The sequence below is a fragment of the Vicugna pacos genome, chromosome 11, assembly GCF_048564905.1.
Source record: "Vicugna pacos chromosome 11, VicPac4, whole genome shotgun sequence".
Classification (NCBI taxonomy): Eukaryota; Metazoa; Chordata; class Mammalia; order Artiodactyla; family Camelidae; genus Vicugna; species Vicugna pacos.
The window spans coordinates 10835676-10855544 of record NC_132997.1 but is presented as its reverse complement, the minus strand read 5'-3'; the positions used below and the strand labels follow the sequence as shown (position 1 = coordinate 10855544).

At 52.3% G+C, this 19869-nt stretch overlaps 2 long non-coding RNA genes across 2 annotated transcripts; both read left to right on the top strand.

The window, feature by feature from the left end:
- Nucleotides 1–3362: 3362 nt before the first annotated feature.
- Nucleotides 3363–5812, top strand: LOC140699642 (uncharacterized). The gene is made up of 3 exons (XR_012077884.1): nucleotides 3363–3508; nucleotides 5101–5217; nucleotides 5637–5812. It is a non-coding gene; the product is annotated as an uncharacterized lncRNA (long non-coding RNA).
- A 117-nt stretch (nucleotides 5813–5929) lies between these two features.
- Nucleotides 5930–10838, top strand: LOC140699641 (uncharacterized). Its single transcript, XR_012077883.1, has 4 exons — nucleotides 5930–6022; nucleotides 9251–9337; nucleotides 9672–9742; nucleotides 10711–10838. It is a non-coding gene; the product is annotated as an uncharacterized lncRNA (long non-coding RNA).
- The last annotated feature ends 9031 nt before the right edge of the window (nucleotides 10839–19869 follow it).

Genomic DNA, 19869 nt, shown 5'->3' with positions numbered 1-19869 from the left:
CCTTGTCTTACTCCTGAGTTTTATCGAAGGAGCCAACATCTGGATGGAACTGAAATTTCCCTGCTGATATACAAGGCTGATAAACCACCCTATTCCAACATCTGATTTTGGGGCTCTTCAAAACCCGGGTAAGGCCCCGCTTCATAAATGACGGGTCCTCCACCTGCCCTTCCCAGGGGTTCTGGGAGGCCGCGGCCACGCAGGGCTACCCGGACTCGCGGTCCAAGCCCCAGAGCCCGAGGGGGAGGAAAGCCGGAGGCTGTGCCCCAGCCCTGTCCCCCCCGCCCCAACCCGCTCCCCGGCACCAAAGCCCTCCCCGGCCGCCACACCAACCCGGATCCCACCCCGGTCCATGTCCACTGGCCCCGCCAACGGCGCGGCCGTACGTTTACCGTCTGTGAGACGCCGCCCCAGAAAGGATGTCGGCCGCCGACTGACGCGGCCAGAACTAGTGGCCCGGCCAAGCAAGCCGCCATCCCCAGCAGCAAACACCGCCATGGTCCCGGGCAGCTGCACACTTCCGGAGCCCGCTGCCTGCCCCAGAAGCGCACGCCGGCCCGCGAGGAGCGCGGCGTCTGTATCCATGGCAACGCCGCGGGGCCCTCCCCTAGCGCTTGCGTCTGCGTCCTCCCGAGGCTAGACGTGCGAGGGCAGAACTTTCGGAGCCAATGGGAGCCAGGGCGCGGCCAGGACGGGGGTGGGGGGAGGCTTATGGGGCAGCTGGGTGGGGCCGGGGCGGGCGGGGCCGCGCGGACGTCCTCACCTGCAGGTGGCACCGGCCGGAGGCTGGGGCAGTGCTGCCACCAGTGGGCGGGGCGGCGGGGCAGCGGGGCGGGGGCACCCTCACCTGTCTGTGTGCGGGGCTCAGCCTGGGCTCCGGGGCCTCCGCTTGCACCGGAAGTGGACCCAGGCTACCGGTGGGCAAGATAGAGGACTGAGCCCAGGCAGGCACGGCTGGCCAGGTAGGGCACCTGAAGTGCAGATCCGCCAGGCCGGCTGCCGGCCTTGAATACGCGCTGCAAGGCAGTTTCCAAGAAGACGGGATCTGTCCCAAGAGGGGAGGTAGGGCAGGGTGCCAGATGCCTGGTTGGGTGCGGTCTTACAGGAGAGCCACGTTGAGAGGGTGCAGAGCAGCCCCTGTGTTGGCGGGGCTAGGAATTTGGGGTATAGGGTGGGGATGATGTGTGCCATGCCCTGTGGTCTCCCAAAGAACTCGCACCCCCAAGCAAAGGACCCTGCTCCCTCCACCCTTCACTGCATCCCCTGCCTTCCCCAGCACCACCGCCCCTGCCCCCGGAGTGTCCCATGACCTCTCCCCACACCAGGCACTGTCCCTGTTACAGGTACTTATCTCCTGGTGGTTCCAGCCCAAGGGTGGGGGCTGTATCTGATCAGTTAGGATGCCTGGAGCCTTTGTATGAAACCTCAGACTATAATGCAGGCGTGCACAGAGGCCCCTCAAACAGGATTCCCTGCATTCCCTCCCCACCACGCACCCACAGCGCAGCTGCCACACCAGGCCAAGCCTACCGGAGGACCGCTGTTCCCTCTCCTCCTGTCCCTGATCAAGAGTGCACCGCCCACACTGCTGGGTATTTAGTGGGCCTTAGAAGAGCAGCTGGTATTTTCATGGACAAATATTTGCTCTTTTGGGAAGAGTTGAGTGCAAAGGGATGTAGGGTATGCCTTTTCTGTTGTCCTGGAACTGGTGACTAGGATGCAAACTTAAGTCAAAGCAGTTTTTAGAGAGAGCTGCAAAATATCTTACCCAAAGATCACTGTTCCCCAACAAAGGCAACACCACCTGGAGGCTGGGGTCCTGGTCCCTCTTTCTGGAGGTTGGGCTTTGCACCCTCCAGCTGGGACAGAGCCCGAAACAGCTCTGAACACGCTCCAACAGGCTTTCCCAGCACAAACTGCCTTTATTTTGAATCTGGCTGAAGGAAGCAGCTGAGAAATCTGGGTAAATCTTCCTGGGTGTAACCATGCCTTTTGTGCTGAATGAAAGAGCGGCACTCCACATGCTTACATCTTAGAACTGAATGTGTGTCGAAGCCTTCATGCATGTAGCATGTTGGGAACAGCGTTTCATGGTGAGGGGAACTATATAACTTACATGTGTATGGGGACGCCCTCACTCCAACAGGCTTTTCCTGCACAAACTGCCTTTATTTCGAAATTGGCTCTTGCTGAGAAATCTTGGTAAGTGTTCTTAGGTGTAGCCATGCCCATTATGCTGGATGAAAGAGCGGCTCTACACTTGTTCACATCTCAGAAATGAATGTGTGTTGAAGCCGTCATTCATGTAGCGTGTTGGGAACACAGAATTTCGTGGTGAGAACTATGTAAATTACATGTCTATGATGAAGAACTCGCTAGAACCGGGTATTCCAGTGCATACTGCCTTTATTTCGAAACTGGCTTCTCAGAAGCCTGTGGTCTCCACTGCAGGTCTGTCTCCAAACCCAGGGCCAGCATGGTGACTCTGCTCCCCCTGTCTATTCTGGAAGGTCTAGGTGTCCTCCATGGCCCTTCCACCATTTTTTTTTTTGGAAAACTCCGCAGATGGAATGGGCCTGAGAACAGGAGAGCTGGATGCCAGAAGCCACAGCCCAGTGTGTGGCTCCTGGGAGGGGCATCTCCTCTCCGTGGGCTCTGATCTAACCTCCCCTCTCCCCCACCCCCACCCCTCTCCTCCTGCATTTCCTGATTGATCCCTGGATAATGGTCCATACCAAGAATGACCTGGGAGAGATTTTATGAGTCTTTAAGTGGAAAAAAAAGAAAGAAATCTTTAGACAAGTTACTGAAAGTAACTTCCAGCTTTACCGGGAAAGTCCTCATTCCAATGTTTAAGGCTAGTTGACAGGGTGTCAAATTGCTTAACCACTCACATCTGAGCAAGTGCTACCTCTCTCTCCAGCTCCCCGCAGCATCCACCTGTGGCAACTTGGCCAAAAGAAGGCAAGAAAGCTCTTTCCCCTCGCCAGCACCAGCGTGGCTTTGGAGTCAGTGGAGGCTGAGAGAAAGGGCCCCGCCCTGAGGTTTGGGGGGACTCCAGCCACAGCCAGAAGAGCGGGGGTTTTCAGAGTGGCCCAGCAGGGAAACCAGGCAAGGCCACCTGGCCCAAGTCTTCCCTTCCCAGAGAGCCCCATGAACTGCTTTGGGCCACACTCCCCGTTTGGACCCCCTGCAAAAAGGTACCACGGGAGCCACACCTGAGAAGGCAGAAGGACAGCCCTTTAGCCTGGGGTCCCTGCAGGTGTGTCCTGTGAGACCTGTGGCCACATAAGTTCCTTGTCTCTCCAGGTCACTGAAGGGACTGTGCTGGGCATCTTGGTGGTCAGGGACATGGGAACACCTCTAAACTCTGAAGAAGGACAGAGAGACTCTTCCTGGAAGCAAGGATTCCAGGGAGACACCTTGCCCAGAACTGGAGGACTGTGTCCTGAGTAGACCCCTGGGAGGCAATGTGGGGCTGTGGGGTCCTCTTCTGAGAAGGGAGCAGGTGAGTTTTCCGGGGGTGGGGTCCTGCTTTGTCCAGACATGTCCTTGTGTAAGACTCATTTACAAACACCTCCAAGTCCACCTAGGGGTGGCCCCAGAGGTGGGGGTAGAGGAGGAGAGTGAAGGGTGCAGACTTAGGGCCCCCCGAGCCACCCAGGGAGCCAAGGGTCAGTGGGAACATCTTGGGAGTCTAGTGCAGGGGTGGAGGACGAGCACTAAGAACATGCCAAGTCATGCAATAAAGTGACCTGTGACCACGAGACACAGGTGGCCGTACACCAAAAGAGGCAGATAGAAATTTAGACCCAGGATCTGAGAACCTTGAGAGGGGCTGGAGGGTCCCAGGAACCCTCAGGAACAGCTCTTCTAGGGGCACAGACATCCCAATACACACATTTCTCATGGAAGCTTTTTGGGGTGCAGAGTGAGTTACCAGGATCCTGAACATAGTATGGAATCCCACCCCCTTGTTCATCACGGTTCCTGGCAATAAATTGCTGTCACTTGTCCCTGGACATGCACAGGGGAGCTGACTGCTGTGGGGGTCACTGCAGGACTAGAATCTTCTGGTGTGTGCTCTGTGACCACAGAAACCCAGGGGGATTTCTCAACGGGAGAACCTGGAGACCATGCCTGCAAGGACCACCCTCATGGGATGGCCAAGGAGCTCGTGGTACCCAGGTCACCAAGTGACGAAGTTGTGAGGTTGCCTGGGGTATCCTGGGGGCATGTAGATTTCTGAGGTCAGCACGTGGGCCCAGCACTGCTGGATGGTCTGCACAAAGAGGGGCCTGCCCTCCTGATGATGGCTCTTAACACCTGCAGGGAAACTGCTCTCAGGGCTCCTGGAGGTCCATATTGAGAGTGTCCTGCCAGCCTTGTGGGGTCACCTTCCCCTGATGCAGAAGTAGACCTCTCTCCCTTGAGGCCCAGGGGACACCTGGCTCAGGTCCCACCTGTGTGCCCTGGACACGCAGAGCCCCAGAGCTCTGGCACAGCCTGGGGTGTGGTCGTGTCCGGGCAAGGAAGGCCCTGGGAAGGGGCTCATTCAAGGGCAGAGGCCACTCTGCAGAGATGCTGGACCTGGCAGCAATGCACTGCTTCAGTACTCCCTTGGGTTGGGTTTCCAAGCTGTGGGATGGAAGGGCCTCTCCTTCCTGCGGTGCAGTCGGGGGAACTAGATCCATCGTCAAGGTCAGCCCTGAAAATGGAGGCTACGCTACCTCCATTCCTGGAAAGAAAATCAGTCCCCTCCAGTCCAGGTGATTCAGAAAGTCATTCAGCAATGTTCGGGGCCCCCACTTTAGGCTTTGAATTAGAGCTGAGCGGCTTAGGAGGCCAGATCCCTGTCCGTGGCTCCAGGAGCAGGCTTTCTGCTGGGGGACAGGATCCTCACAAACACCTGTGTCTTTGTGGGACACTCCCCTCTGACAAGCTGGGAGGCAGGGTGTGGTTGTGGGAAATCGTGTTTACATGAGCAGAGGGCCACCATGTGGTGGCGGCACAGGAGACTGTGAGAATGAGTCCCACAGCCTTTCTGGAATCAAAAAACTGGCAAATGTGAAAAAGTGCATAATTTGTTTTATTGAACAGGCTGCTTATGTACGTTTGGAGGACCAGGTTCAAGGACTCAGCATCCCTCCAGGACAATAGCCTCAAGAGAAGAACAGACAGAGCAGGAGGAGATCTGGGGTTTCTCCCAGGAATGAGGTGGAACAGGGATTTATGCAGATTTGCAAGGAGTCCCCGACCACTGAGCATGGGGTTACAGCCCCACGAGACCCCTGTCATGTTTGGCTTGGGCTCTGGCTCTGGCCTGCTCATGTATTCTTCCAGCAGAGTTCCAGAAACTCAGAGGGTGGACTTAGAGGGGCTGCGTTTGGAACCTAGTGAGGAGGTGGAGGGTCCTTTATATTGAGTCCCTTCATCCTAATCACCGTAGCTGAAGCCCAACACCCCCCAGGCCCCCATGGTTGCCGTGGAGGGAGAACAAGCCTGGCAGGCGACCTAGGGGTCCCACTACTGTGTCCTTCCCTTGTCTTCGTTCCCTTCCACCGCGGAAGGTGTGATTGTCTCGTGTCATGGTGGCCCCCACAATGTCCCTCCCAGTAATCTCTCTTCTCCATCAGGTGGGGTTCCCAACCCCGCTCAGCCTTCTCTGCATGGATGCTGAAGGACCAGGCCCACCTGAAGTTCTGAGCTTGAGCAGTAAGGTGGAAACAAAGAAACCAATGGAAACAAAGAAGCAAGTGTTTGTGGCAAAGCTCCCCACCACAGAGAAGCTGCCCTGAGTGGAAGGGAGAGTGTGGGCATGCCCGTTTGTTTCCTGTCTCCCAGTGCTCTTAGCTTTCTTATTGCCTACCTGCATGGTTACAACAAAATGATCTGCAAAACTGAAAATATTTACTCTCTCACTTTTACAGAAAAGGCTGGCCAGCCTCTGGTCCGGTACCAGGCAAGAGATTGGAGTTCCTTTCCAGTTTGGAAACATCTTGGCAGGCCCAGGTTTGCAAAGGTCTTTAAGAGTAGTTACGGAGTTTTGCTTTTAAACTTTTTTACGGCTGTATATACTTGTGAGATGTGGTTGTGATGTATAATTCTGAGCCGGGATTTTCTCAAACTGTTTCTCACTTCTTATACCAGACATTCCTAAATTCCAAGTGGAACTGCATATTAAGGAAGCCATGGAATTTAGCTAAAGGATACAGATTTCATTTCCTTTTAAGCATCGATGTACCTCCATCATGGCAGTATTTGTTATGTGTTATTGATAGGGGAACTAAGTAGTAAACAGATTAATAGAAAATAGGGGATTTTAGGTACACAGGTTCATCTTTTCAACGTTGTTTGTAATATTTGCAGTTTAAGATGACCATTCCTGAGAAACAGGCAGCCTCTTAGAATGAAATAGCATTTCCTCTGAAATATAATTAATTTTTATTTTGTAGACAGCAGGAAGGGTAATAACACATCACACATTTGGGGACGTCAAAGAGAAAATGTAACTTTCTGGGAGCTCACTCCCCCGCCTCCCCCTGCCCTTTTTACTGTCCCATTCTCCCTGGAAGGCTCTTTCTTATCTTCTGCTCATGGCTCCAGTAACTCTTTCTTCCTCCTTGTTCCTCAGCTGGTAACGTTAGTTTTATACTTTGAACAAGCAAACAAGCCAACAGAAGAGAAATTTCACAAGCAACTCCCAGCACATCCGCTCGCCTTCTGATGTCTGTGACCTCACTCTCGGTGCCCCACTGCTTATTAAAATTGGCATCGAAAGCCAGTTCCTCCAAAAGTCCCCGAGGCCCCATCCCTCCCATCTTCTCTGGGTTGTCACTCCCAAAACCATCCTCTCTTTCACTGCCTCATCTATTTTGTTCTCCTGCTAGTTGGCACCATCAGTATATAAATGTCCATCCTCTTAAACAAACAGCACTCCTTGACCCTAATTCACCCCCACCAATTGCCACCCTGTGTCTTTGCAGCAAATCTTTAAGGAGTTGTTTAAACTCACTGTCTGCATCTTCTCTTGAGCCATCCCCTTTTACACCCACTCTGGCTTTTCGCCTGATCCCTCGCTCTATGGAAACTGCCCTGTCAAGGCCATCAGTGACCCCATGTTGCTAAATATAGTGGTCAATTTTGACTCCTCATCATGCTTGGCCCCTCGGCAGCATTTGACCCAGCTCTTCCATCCCTCCTACCCCGTGTTCCTGCTTCATTCAACCTCCAGCCCATCGCTCTGTCTGTTTCTGCTTTTGGCCTGCTGGCTGGTCCTTTGCCAATGTCTCCTGTTTTTTCCAAACATATACTGTGGGTGTTCCCCAGGGTGCGTTCCTGGGCCTCTCCTCTCTCTCTCTGCTATTCCTTTGGTGGAAGCAACCCAGCCTTGGAAATTGGCATGCCATCAATTTCTCGATTTCTCCAAAATTCCCTGATTTCCCCTTTCCATCTGAGCCTTTATCCCTGAGACTCACATCACATTCTTTTCCTTTCATTCATCTTGCTTTCTCATTCATACATATGTTCTACTATGTAATTACTTTTCCAAATTTTGAATCAGTACATATATATCATGTAAAATGCTCAAATATGTATTATTTCCACTAAGATGCTAATTCTACCTTAGAACATTTCTGCACTTCTGTATTTATGTGAATAAAGCGAATAGTATTTCTACAAGCCTCATAGTTAAACACTGTGTTAGTTTGGGGCTATTATGTAACATGAAATAATGGTACATCAACATAGTCGTTTTTCATTTATTTTTATGTAACACCGCGATGAGGTTTTTGCCCTGAAGACTGGCTTTATTGAAATTTTACCTACGTTACGGACAGTCAGTTTATGTGAAAGCCCTCATTTCTCCCCTTTTTTGATATATGTTCCATTTGGCTATATATAACATATACCTTGGCATGAAACAAAATTCCCAAATCATTCACATAATACAATTAATATGTTTAAATTATATTTTTTAAATGTTAAAAAGAAAAAGAAAACAGATTCCTCTACCTATTAGGCACTTCTGTGGCAATATGTAATACACCCCTTAACCATGACATTGAAGAACTGAGCTGATACCAGCCCCTTTCCACCTGCTCAGCCCCACCTTTTCCCATCCCCCTTCCCATCCGGAGAGGACATCCCTACCTTTGTCCAGGCCCAGATGTTGGAACCATGTCCTTTCTCTCTCTTTCTTTTACACTCACAGACAGCAAATCCAGCTTGTTAGAAAATTCTGGATATTCTGTCTTAATTAAATACCTGCTCTCTGCTCCCCGCCCTCCTAAGAGCCACCTTCAGCCCTTCCTGGATACCAATAGCCTCCTGTTTCCATCTTTGCTTTCCTACAATCTCTCATCCACACAGAGTCAGAGGGAGCCTGTAAAAACATACATTGGGGGTGGTGGGTGTAGCTCAGTGGTAGGCCGCATGCTTAGCATGCTTGAGATCCTGGGTTCAATCACCAGCACATTCATTAAAATAAATAAATTACCTCCCCCCAAAAAACACAAACACAAAAGCATAAGTTGGACTACATCATCCCTCCCCTCAAAACTCATTAAACGGGTCACCATGTCATTAGGAGCCAAAGTCGTCACAAAGGCCTCAGGACCCGGCGTGTTCTGCCTCTCTGCCCACACTCTCCCCCTCACTCTGGGGGCCTCTGGCTCCGGCTCTTCCTTCTTCCTCCGGATCTATTCTGCTTCAAGTTCATTACTCCGTGAGATCTGCCAGGATTGCCTTATTCCCTCCTGCCTGCCTCCCACCCCACCGCCATCACCCGAGTTTGCTCATATCACTCTTTTTTAAAAATTTTTCCAAACTCTTGCTACCCCAACATGCTGCCTGTTTCCTCTGCTAAAATTGTGAGCCCCCAGTGATGGGGAGTGATGTCTGTTTTGTTGACTGATAAAGCCCGAGAGCCTTGGGAACGGTCTAGTTAGGAGATTCCCGTACGTAGTAGGAGCTTATACACATTTGCTGAATGAATGTAGGTGCCCTGGTCCAATCCGATGGAGCACTTCTGTGACGTGCTCAAAGAATAACTCTCCTTTCCACCTGAGAGGGGGTGACAACTTCCTTGGTGATTAAAGGCAAGAATTTTTTGCTTTATGCTGTTAACCTTAGGCGGGGAGACTGGGGGATCTTCATATATATTTTTAAATTTGGTTCACTCTGCAGTTGGTCTTTGGTCTCTGTATAATTTTGAGAAACTCTTTATGAGTGATCATTCTTTGATCAGATTGAACAGGTTCCAGGGGGAAGGACCAAGCCTGTCCCATCAGCCATCCTATGTGTCATGTCCTGGGACCCAGTGGATGCTCAGCATGTAAGTGAACCGACAGGAGTGAGTGAAGTGATGGGAGCATCTCATTATTGTGGCGGCTCTCTGTCCAATGCCTTGAGATTTGGGGAAGGGTTTACGAGTGCAGAAGGGAGAGGTCAGGTCCTCTGTGCTTTTCCTGAGTGCCCTGGTCTTACCCATTCCCCCAGCCCCCTCTGGGCAGCCAAACCAAGGAGCTGGGCCACCAGGGGTTGTGCTGATCAATAATCCACCTTCGCCCCAAGTCCGGGGGTAGGTACACATGGTTGTAGACACTGGAGTCAGGTCCTTGGAGGAATTCCTCACTGAACTATGTTTTGGACCTTTTATTTTTCTCTAGAACCTCCAGCTGAAGAAGATTGTCTTAGACACATGAAAGTTGAGGACACCTTCTGTCCCCTCGCAACCCAGGTGGGGCTGGGAGTCTGCTGTTTCTATAGCCAGTGGGCTCGAGTTGATTTGGGCATCCCTGTGCCTGAATTCCTGCAGTACACTCGGTGGTAAGGATGGGGGTGCCTGGCAGGGAGGGAAGCGGGTCGGGAGACTGTACAGCTGGGCTGATGTTAACCTGGGGTGAGCGGGAGCCTGCTGATGCATGGCATCTCGGGGCAGGGAACTCTCCACACTCAAGAGGGGTTCCCACTCCCGCAGGGGCCCTTTGATCAGGGTGCTGGGCTGTCAGGGGACCACAGGGGTCCCAGTGAGGATTAGGGTGCCTTCAGGCAATGGGAAGTGTGGGGTCCAGCGGCAATTGAGTTAACTGTGCACCCAAACCCAGCCCCACCTCTTTCAGCCTGTTTCCTAATCTGCAAAACTGGAATGTTTTTAAACATCTCACGGGGTCGTTGATGGGCTGGGACAGACTAGACAGTCAGGAGCTGGAATTCCTCTGTCCCCTGATTGTTTGCCTTCTTTCGGACTCTTTGCTCTCACAAGCTCAGTCTCTCTGTCTCTCGCTCTTTCACTTCTAACTTTCTCTCATGCTCTGGTTTCATTTGATTTCCAACCACCGCCCCTCCCCTCTGCCAATCCCCAGATGAGTGAACTTGATTTCTATGTGTCAGTTCCAAATTCCCAGGAAAGATGCTCTGTCACTCTCTGGATCTGTTGTCCAACCCATGAGTTGTGGCCAGAGGAGCGAGTCCCTCTGGGACCAGCAGATAGTCTCTGCCCAGCCCCCAGCCACCACTGTGGGAGCACATAGCTCTCCGTGGAGGAAGTACTGGCTGTGACCTTGTGTCACTAAGTGTGAATTTATGTCTTCTCTTGAACCACCTTCATCCTCCTAAACAAAGATGAAAATTAAACACTCCCGGGATTTGTGTCATGGAACACTCAGGGTGGGGGCTAATGGGGCTGGAATTTCTGCTGTATTTAAGGGGCTACAGTGAATCCCCAACGAGAGCCTGCAAAGGGAACAGCACCGGCCCCACCCGGCACTTAGGACGCTGAGTCTGCGTGACGTTGAGCCAGGCTTCTGACCACAGCTCAGGGGTCTGGTCTGACCAGTTAGCCTTTGAAACCAACCAGCTTTGGATTCCTCAATCCCACCCTAAGGTTTTACCTGAACCATCAGCTTCTGTATCTCTGAAGACAGATGATGAGGGCCCTTCACGTAAGCCGTTCGCACAGCCCTGTTCAGGCCTTTGTGCTGCACGGTCTGCCCGGCGAGCTGACCGAGGTTGGTATTTTACTGATATTAGAAGTAGTCTGGTTTACCGATGTACTGTTTCACTGAACAAGCAACAGAAGCCACTTCTCGCTGATAAAAGCAGAAAAGGGACATAATGAAAAGATACTGGGAGGGTGTGTGGAGTGGCCAGGACTGGAGCCAACCCAGGAGTTGTAGGAGGTGTTAGGGAGCCCCAGACACCAGGCTGGGAGGGGTGCTACCGGGCCCCCTGCCACCCCAGAAGGGACCCCCCTCCACCCGACCCTCCACCTCACTCACTGCAGGTTCATGTCCCGGCAGGGCCAGGTCACACTGAAGCCACCAGCACACACCTCAGTGGGGCAGCTGGCCCCGTCTGAGCTGCGGGCGTGCCTGGTGTGGGGAGAGGCCCAGTTAGAGGAAGACGGTTCCTCTACTGTTCCGAGTTAAGGTGCAAGTCAGTGCCCATCACTCAGGAGAGCCAGGCTGGACGGACCTCATTGTGGTGACTAGGCTGTCTGAGTTCACTTATTACTTTCTATGTTTGAAGGCCCTGGAGGGAGAAAAAGTGAAGGTTCTAGTACTTATTTTGTGTTTCCCACGTACCAGGTGTGGTAAGCAAGCCACTTCAGACAAGGCCCAGAGCAACCACGTAAATAGGCCACGGAGCAAGTCGTGCAGTCAGGCCTCTGTGGTCCCGAAACCCGTTTCCCCATCGGCTCCATAGTTACCAGTGGAAACTAGGTGGATTTATGGGACTGTGTGCTCCTGTGGGGGCTGGGATATGTGTGTTTAAGTCCACATCTTCAGAAACTCGGCTAGAACCATAGCCACTGATTGCACAGTGGCAGAGGAAGGGAGGATTCCAGCCTCTGGTCCAGCTCGTGTGCAGCTCAGAAGTTCTTCCTCCTGTCCTGAAAATAACACCAGATCTGAGGGAGCTGCAAACCCACTGCTCTTCTTAGATCCCAGAAAACTGAGGGGGAAAGCTGCTCCCAACCCAGAGAGGTTGCAAAGGGAACAGCGGGCAGGCTTGGAGAGTCACAGCTCCCAAGGCAGAACCTGCTTTTGTAAGAATCCCGGGGGCAGGTAGATTTAACAGGTCCCTGAGGCCAGCAGGAGGCTCAGTGTGGGGAAATCAGAGTGTGACAACTCCAGGGGGCCAGTCAGAGGGGCCCCATGCTCTTTTTCATGTATTTTACATCCAGGACCGTGTCCTGTTCTCAGAATGAAGGTCAGAGGATAACTCCTCATGCTTCCTGCCTGGAAAGGAGAAAATAACTGTATTGAAATACACCCAGAACATTCCGTTTCATTGGGGGAAGTTGTTTTTTGTTTGTTTGTTTTTTTAATGAGAAATAATTTTACCAGAGCCTAACCAACCTGGGAGAAGGGAAATCCCTTCTGTGTCACCCAAATTGGGGTGGGGGGAAAGAGACACACTTGTGGAGGTCACAGCTCAGGGCACAGGCTCAATGAGAACTAATCACAGGACTGCAGATGCCCTGCTCTGTCCCGCTCCCCCAACACCTTACCTCCATGTCAGTAGGGCCCGTGTGTAATAACAGGAGTAAAACTAAAAGAAGTAAATGTCTCAGGAGTGTCTAGGGAAAACCCAAAGACAGCGGGGAGATCAAAACAAGGACACACAGGCTGTTTTAGCCTCTCACACCAATAGCTGTAGCAAACTACACACAGCCCAGCCCCAGTAGATAAACAGACAACCTCACAGAAGAAATTATTTATTTTGGTTCTCTTACCCAGTGCATTCCATGGTGCATCCTCGCCTAGAATTGAGTGGAAGCAAGTCCATCTCAGAAGGGACATAACTGAAGAGGGATGGCTTCCCAGACTCTGAGGGGCAGAGAGAGCACCAGCCTGGGTTAGAGAAACGTGAGGGGTGGGGTAGGGTGTGGGCTGCCTTCTTCCCCAAATAAGGAACCTTCCTGAGGCCAGCACAGTAGGAGGGAGGGCCATGGGGTGGAAGCAGCCAGACTTCATCCTGAGAACTGATGGGATGCCTCAAAGGGACAATTCAGGTGCCCAAACTGGGCCCTGAGTGTGGGAGCCTGTCGGTCTGACTCAGAGCCCAGGACTGAGGTGGGCGCACAGCAGGCCGATCTTACTTGGCCGGATCCATTTCACTTCTCCGAAGCCCTGTGTAAAACATGAAGCGTGGACGGCCTGGTGAGCACAGCTCTGCCCTCAAGACCGGTTTCAACTCCTCTCTTCCCAGAGAACAGCATCTCTGAACCCATCCTGGGTGACCTCACAGAGATCACCCTAGTGGCCCAGGCTAGTGACCGGGAACATGTACCTTCCTGCAGGCAACCCCTGACGTCCACTGATGCATCATGTACTGGCAAAGAGTGAGTCCCTGTGCATTGGTCTAACAGCAGAGACTCTGCCAAAGGCCCAAGAGGTGGTGTGTGGGACATGCAGGGGTGCAGGAGTGTAAGCAGTGCAAAAGTGTAACTGGTGACAGGGGTGCAGGGGCTGTGGAGGGCGCAGGCATTTCAGGGGATGTGGGGGTGGAGGGATGCAGAATTGCAGAGTGTAGCAGGGGTTCGGAGGTGCAGGGAGTGTAGGGATGCAGGGAGGTGCTCAGGGACGTGGCCAGGATTAGAAGGCAAGTGCACATCCTTGCTGTCAGCCTGACCCCGGGAGGCTATTGCAATGCTTTGGGGCGGCGGCGGCGGCGGCGGCGGCGGCGGTGGCGGTTGGGAGGCTGCCCGGGCAAGCCGGTCGATTTCTTCTCTTCCCTGCAGCCTGGCCTGGGGTGGGGCTTGGCCGGCGGAGATTCGCCAGATGTTGGACTCCAGGTAAGCTTGCTCCTGGGAGGTGGGGCGGTTAGGTCAGCGGGCGGCGGCAGCGGTAGAGGGGCGGAGCGGGGCTACCCCTGGCGAACGGGTGGAATAGCTGCCATTTCCCGGCTGCTGGGCCTGGGAGCGGCCTCTGCTTCCCCAGGTCGCCGGACACTCCTGTCCCACTCAGCTTGCTGAGTGCGGAGTGGGGGCGGGGCCGTTAAGGTGCGGGGCCCACGGGGGGAGGGGGGCTGCCGCGGGGGAGCCGGTCAATTCGCTCCGCTCTCCCCAGCGGCGGAGCGAGGGGCGGCTTCTGCTGCCCTAGAGGCGGGACGCGGTTCTCCAGAAGAGCTTGCTCCTGGGAGGCGGCGGCGGAGGCGGCAGGGGCAGGGGATGTGTTCCAGGGAGCTGCTCCATTTCTTCTCTCCCCCGCGGCCTGGCTTGGGGGCGACCTCTGCCGCCGGAGATTTGCCTGAGGTCCGACTCCACGTGAGCTTGCTCCTGGGAGATGGGTGCGGTGCGGTCAGGGGGCTGGTAAGGTGGTGGCTGCGGGCATAGGGAGGCTGCCCCGGAGGAGCTTGTGGATTAGCTCCATGTCTGCACCGCGTGGCCTGAAGGCGGCCTCTGCTGCTCCAGGTCCCGGGACACCCCTGTCCCACTTTGCCTGCTGGGGGCGGGAGGCAGGGTAGTCAGGGTGCAGGGGTGGCGGTGGTCGGCGGCCTGCAGCGGGGGAGCGGCCCATTTTCTCCCATCTTCCCCGCGTCTTGTCCTGGGGGCGGTCGCTGTTGCCCTGTGTTACGAGACGCGTGTATCCTAGTCGGCCTGACCCCGGGAGTTGGACTTGGTACTTTGGGGGTGGTGGCAGCAGCGGCAGGTTTTCCCATGGAGCTTGTCCATTTGCTCCCACTTCCCCCCGTGGTTTGCCCTGGGGGTGGTCTCTGTTGTCCCAAGTTCGCCGGACGTCCATCTCCAGGTCAGCCTGCTCCCTAGAGGAGGCCACTGTGAGGTCATGGGCAAGAGTGGTGGCTGCTGCGGGGGTAGGGGCTGCCTTGGGGAGCTGGTGGATTGGCTCCTGTCTCCCCGATGGCCTGGTGTGGGATTGGCCTCTCCTGCCCCAGATCACCAGACGCACCTGTCCCACTCAGCCTGCTGGGGGAGAGGCGCCCTGGGCGGTGACTTTAAGGTGCGGGGGTGGCGATGGCGGAAGTAGAAGACCTGCAGCGCGGAGCCTGACAATTTGCTCTCCTCTTCCCGACGACCAATCCTGGGGGCGTCCTCTGCTGCCCAAGAAGCCGGATGCCCGTCTCCAGGTCAGCTTGCTCCTGGGAGACGGGCCCGATGCGGTCGAGGGGCAGAAGCAGTTGCGAAGGCCGGCTGCCCCGCCTAATGGGGCCACTTCTTCTCCTCTCCCCTGACCTGGCCTGGGGACGTCCTCTCCGGCGCAAGATTCGCCTGACACCCCACACCCGGTCTGATTGCTCCTGGGAGGTGGGCGCAGTGAGATCAGGAGGTGGAGAGGACAGGGGGCCGCCACTGGAGAGCTGGAGGATAAGCACCAATCTCTCTGGAGGCCTGACGTGGGGGCGGCCTCTGCTGCCCCTCGTTCCCAGGTCACACTTCTTCGGGTCATATTTCCCCGGGGTTGCAGTAGGGTGCGGGGGCCGCGGGGTGTTGGCGGGGGTATGAAGCCTGCCGCTTGGGAGCAGGGGGTTTAGCTCCCATCTTTTCCGCAGCTTGGCCTGAGGGCAGCCTCTCTTGCTCCAGGTCGCAAAGCAGTTTCCCTGACAGCTTAGCCACCAGAGGTGGGCAGGATGGGCTGAGAGCGCTGAGGCAGCCGCCAAGGCAGCGACGGAGGGGGCTGTCCCTGGCCAGCTGATCAATTTGTTCCCATCTCAACATTTGCTGCCCCAGTTTCGCAGAACGCCCTTGTCCAGTTTATTCTTCTCCAGGGAGGTGGGCGCAGTGCATGCAGCCCGAGGTCTGGGCTCTCCCTTGGGAGGGGCAGAAATCTCTTGTTCTCCTTTGTCTTTATTCTTCAGCGAAGTGGTTACTGGACGCAATTCTTAATTCTGAGAAAGTGTATCCTGTGTTACGGAAGAGCTGCTGGACAGTGAGTTTTCTGGGTGGATTTTCATATCAGCTGATGTCCCAGGCAGGCAGGAAAGCTATTACTCAGAGCTTCTTAGTCTGGGGTTGGTGATGGCCCCGCCATCCTCACCATGCTTTTTAAAAATATGTTACTCCCCTCTTTTTCCTAGGTGACATTTTAGGTTATTGGGTCTCAGATTGCTGGCACACTCATCCCTGTTCTCAAACATTTTTAAACTTGGGTGAAGTGATAAGTAGGGGAAGATGATTTACTGAAAGGTAAGACTACTTAAATTCGCATTAAAGCTACATTCTGTCAATCTTTCTCAAATGATTTTTCTCTGATTCTAAGTCCACGACCTAGTGAATGTTGTACTCCTGTGTAAATCATTGATCTTCACATCACATTTCTTGAGTGGTCAACGAGATTTGTTAATTAGATTATTCCTGAAAGGAAAAGTTCAGGCTTTTCAGAATTCCTTGTCTGATGTCACCCAGGCAGTCACAGTAGAAGACAGAACTGATATAAAAATCCCTCAGCTGCCTGAACTGCAAAGCTTCTGGGATTACTGATCCCTGAAATGCAGGTGACTCTTGATGATAATCTGGGGGATGGTTTATATGATCAGATTCTTCCAGTCCTATAAATGGGTTCCGTGGCCCCAGCCCTGGGAGAACTGGTCATAGGGGCCATATCGTGAGGGGTGGGATGGGAAGACAATGTGTAAGAGCTGGAATCACTGAGATTCCACACTCGCTAAACACAGACTCCAGAGCCTAATTGTTGTCAGGTTCTGTTCTGGATTTGAGAGTGTGTTCATACATGATTCTTGCCCTTCTGGAGTCACTGCCTGGATGGAAGTAACCTTTACATAGATCTGTGGAGGATGACATTTAAGTAGATAGGCTGTTATGGTTCTCAGTGTGCCCAGGCTTGCTCTTCCAGGCACTCGTGGGACTAACGAGAGTCATGTTATTCACTCATTCACTGATTTATTACCCTTGAATTGATCACTCGTCCCACAGTAAGTGAAAGTAGGTATCAGGAAGCTGAGTTTTGTCCCCTGTCCTATCACTGATTGTATCTGTCAGTCGGGCGCCCTGCGTATGCATTGTGAAATGGTGGTATTTCGTGCCCAATGGGGCAGCACTGTCAGTTCTGAGAATCAGGGGAGACACGTGGGTAGGACAGCACCCTGACACACATGGCACCCCCCACCCCTTGAGACAGAATTGTCGATGCTCAGGTGACCCGATGTAGACCGCGGTGCTAAACCTGAGCATGTTTAGTGATCCTGGTGGCTATGAAAATACAGACTACCAGTCGCTACCTCTGGAGACTCTGAGGGTGTGCACCCCAGAATTCTGCATTTTAAGAAGCACTTTAACGAATCCTGATGAAGAGATCTGAGTGTCCCACGGAGAAACACTGGTGTGCGAGACACCAATATTGAGGATTCTCAGGGAACGATGTCTTTTCAGGTTGGTCCAAGGGCCCTCACTTTAGACTTTTGCCTTGGGTTTAATTGTATGTGTTCAGAAGTGATGTCTTTCACTTCCAGTGCATGTCAGTATGCTCTGTGCAGGGATTTGCTCTCAGTAGATGGCAAAAACTGATTCTTCAGGTCACCGAGCTAAAGTGTGAACGATATTTTATTTTGGTTTTCTTTATAGCAATGCAGAGTCTCCCGAGAAGAGATTCAGACTGAACAGCTTTGTGTCAGACTTTGGAAGATAGCTGCTGCCCAAGGTGTTCTCTGGCAGTGCAATCACGAATCTAGGTCCCTCTTTCACTGCTACATCAATGGAGTGGACCACTTGGACAAGGCCAAAGCTGGTATAGCACACACCATAGCCCTTTACAGTGATATTCCGCTCCAGGAAGCCATCAGAAGCAGCAGGTGGCCAGAGGAGGAGCCGAACAGACTCATGAAATGTGACATCCCCAACTTTATCAACACGGACCAGAACTCTTCCTTTGTGGAAAATGATTTCCTGATTTTGTAACTACCGATTGTTCTAGAAAATAAGCCAGTTGCCCAGAACTCACACAAAGACTTGAATTGAGAAACGTGCTTTGTCAGGTATCTTTCTGAAGATGCGAAGTCTGTCTTTGTATGGCAGGAAGCCCCCTTTCACAAAACTGAATGTGTTTGTGTCTGAGAGAGGGAAATGGAGACAGAAAGACGAAGAAGCAGAAGAGAGCCCCCTCAGAAGAGAGCTAGTTAAGGTGAGTTTTTGTGCCTTTAAAAAACATTTGGGGTTTTAGGGGGAACAAAGTATTTACACTGTCTTATTCTCCTCGTTGGAAACCTTGGCCCCGTCGTCAGAGTCAGCGGCCTTGAACGGGGGTTTCACGCTGCGTTTCATCTGGCGCTGCCACTTCCACGCTCTGCCTTTAGCACGTTGCTTTGCCTGTCAGGGTTGCCACCCTTTTAACTGTAAGGTGAGGAGTCTGGAGTGGATGATCCACCCCAACTCTGCTGTTTTGCAAATTTCTGATTTCGTATTCAGATGAGGCTGGGATACACCTAGAGCAGTATAAACCAGGCCCTACCTCCTGCCTATTGCTGGGGCATCCCTCAGGCCTGTGCCTTCTACTCAACCCTTTACTGATCCCAGCTTTTGTCAGGAGCCCAAGTGCCTACCGGGATGGCAGGGGACTTGTCTTTTGTGGTCACGGTGGCCAAGAATTCTATTGGTTGTTCTGAAACAACTCTTCCGAGATCCTCCACCCACCCCTGCTCAAACCTAATGACAGCCCTACGGTTCCTTTCCTAGGAGGAGGATCAATCCATGGTGCATTTTATGACAATCCTGTCCCCAGGAATGCACGGAAGTTTATCAGCTGAGTGAGGGGAGGTGCCTCTGTGTCCCTGTATCTCTGTCTGCTCACAGTTCGCGGCCACTGGCTACTGAACAAGAAAAGTGCTATTCACCATGTTGTGTGTTTTCCAAATGTGTAGGTGATGGTCTTGTGGCTCGTGCATGGGCTTTGATTTGGGATGGTGAAGGGCTTATAAATACCTCATCAACATGTATTCGAGATGGCCTGTTGCCACACAGATTTGATTCATGAAGGCGTCAAGCCTGCACACTGGTTTGGAAACAACTTGGTTTTGATCATTCACACTGCATGCATGACTCGCTGCTAATCTCTGGGTGTTTTTTTCATTTCAGATTTATTCACTCCGTGTCTTGCTTAAGCTGAAAAATACATTTGTTTCACCAGAATATCCTCTGATTCTTTGTTTACACACATCCAGTTTTTTTAATTCCTTTAAAAATGATTCTGTGTTTATAATGCCTCCTAATTTCTATCATCTCTGTGTTGCCAGTGGCCTGAGACATGCACCAGATTTGATGCCGGAAATGTTCCACCAAAAGAAATCCCTTTGTCGTAATATCTTTTGAGGAAAATATTATTCTTTAAGGCTCTAACAGTAAATCGTAGAACAAAGCATGGAACATTTCTTGTAGTTAATACATGTTCATGCAAAAAGAAATGATATTTTCATTAAACAATGTTGATTTTAATAACTTTTACAAATGTGAACATTATTATTCATAATTTAAGTAACCAGATAAAACCAGTTATTTATTATGAAGATTGAAAACTATTTACACAGTCTCTTAATTAGAAGTAGCTTTATTAGAAGACTGAAGGGTATTTAAAAGATGGAAAAATACCCATGATGACACCATCATTTTTATTAACTAAATATCAAGAACTGTGCAGGGTTAAGATTTAACCCTCTGCAAACTGCCAAGTTAGCGTGAGGTAGTTTGTGGATGCTGCCAGAGGACAGGACACTCCCCCAGGATCAGAGACAAAGGACTTCCAGCCAGCACAGCAGGCAGCCTGTGGTTCAAGTTCATATTGGTTCCTGAGTTCCTTTCCTATTGCTGTTGTAACAAAGGACCATAGACTCAGTGGCTTAAAGCAATACACATTCATCTTCCCACTGTTCTAGGGTGCAGAAGTGCAAGGTCAA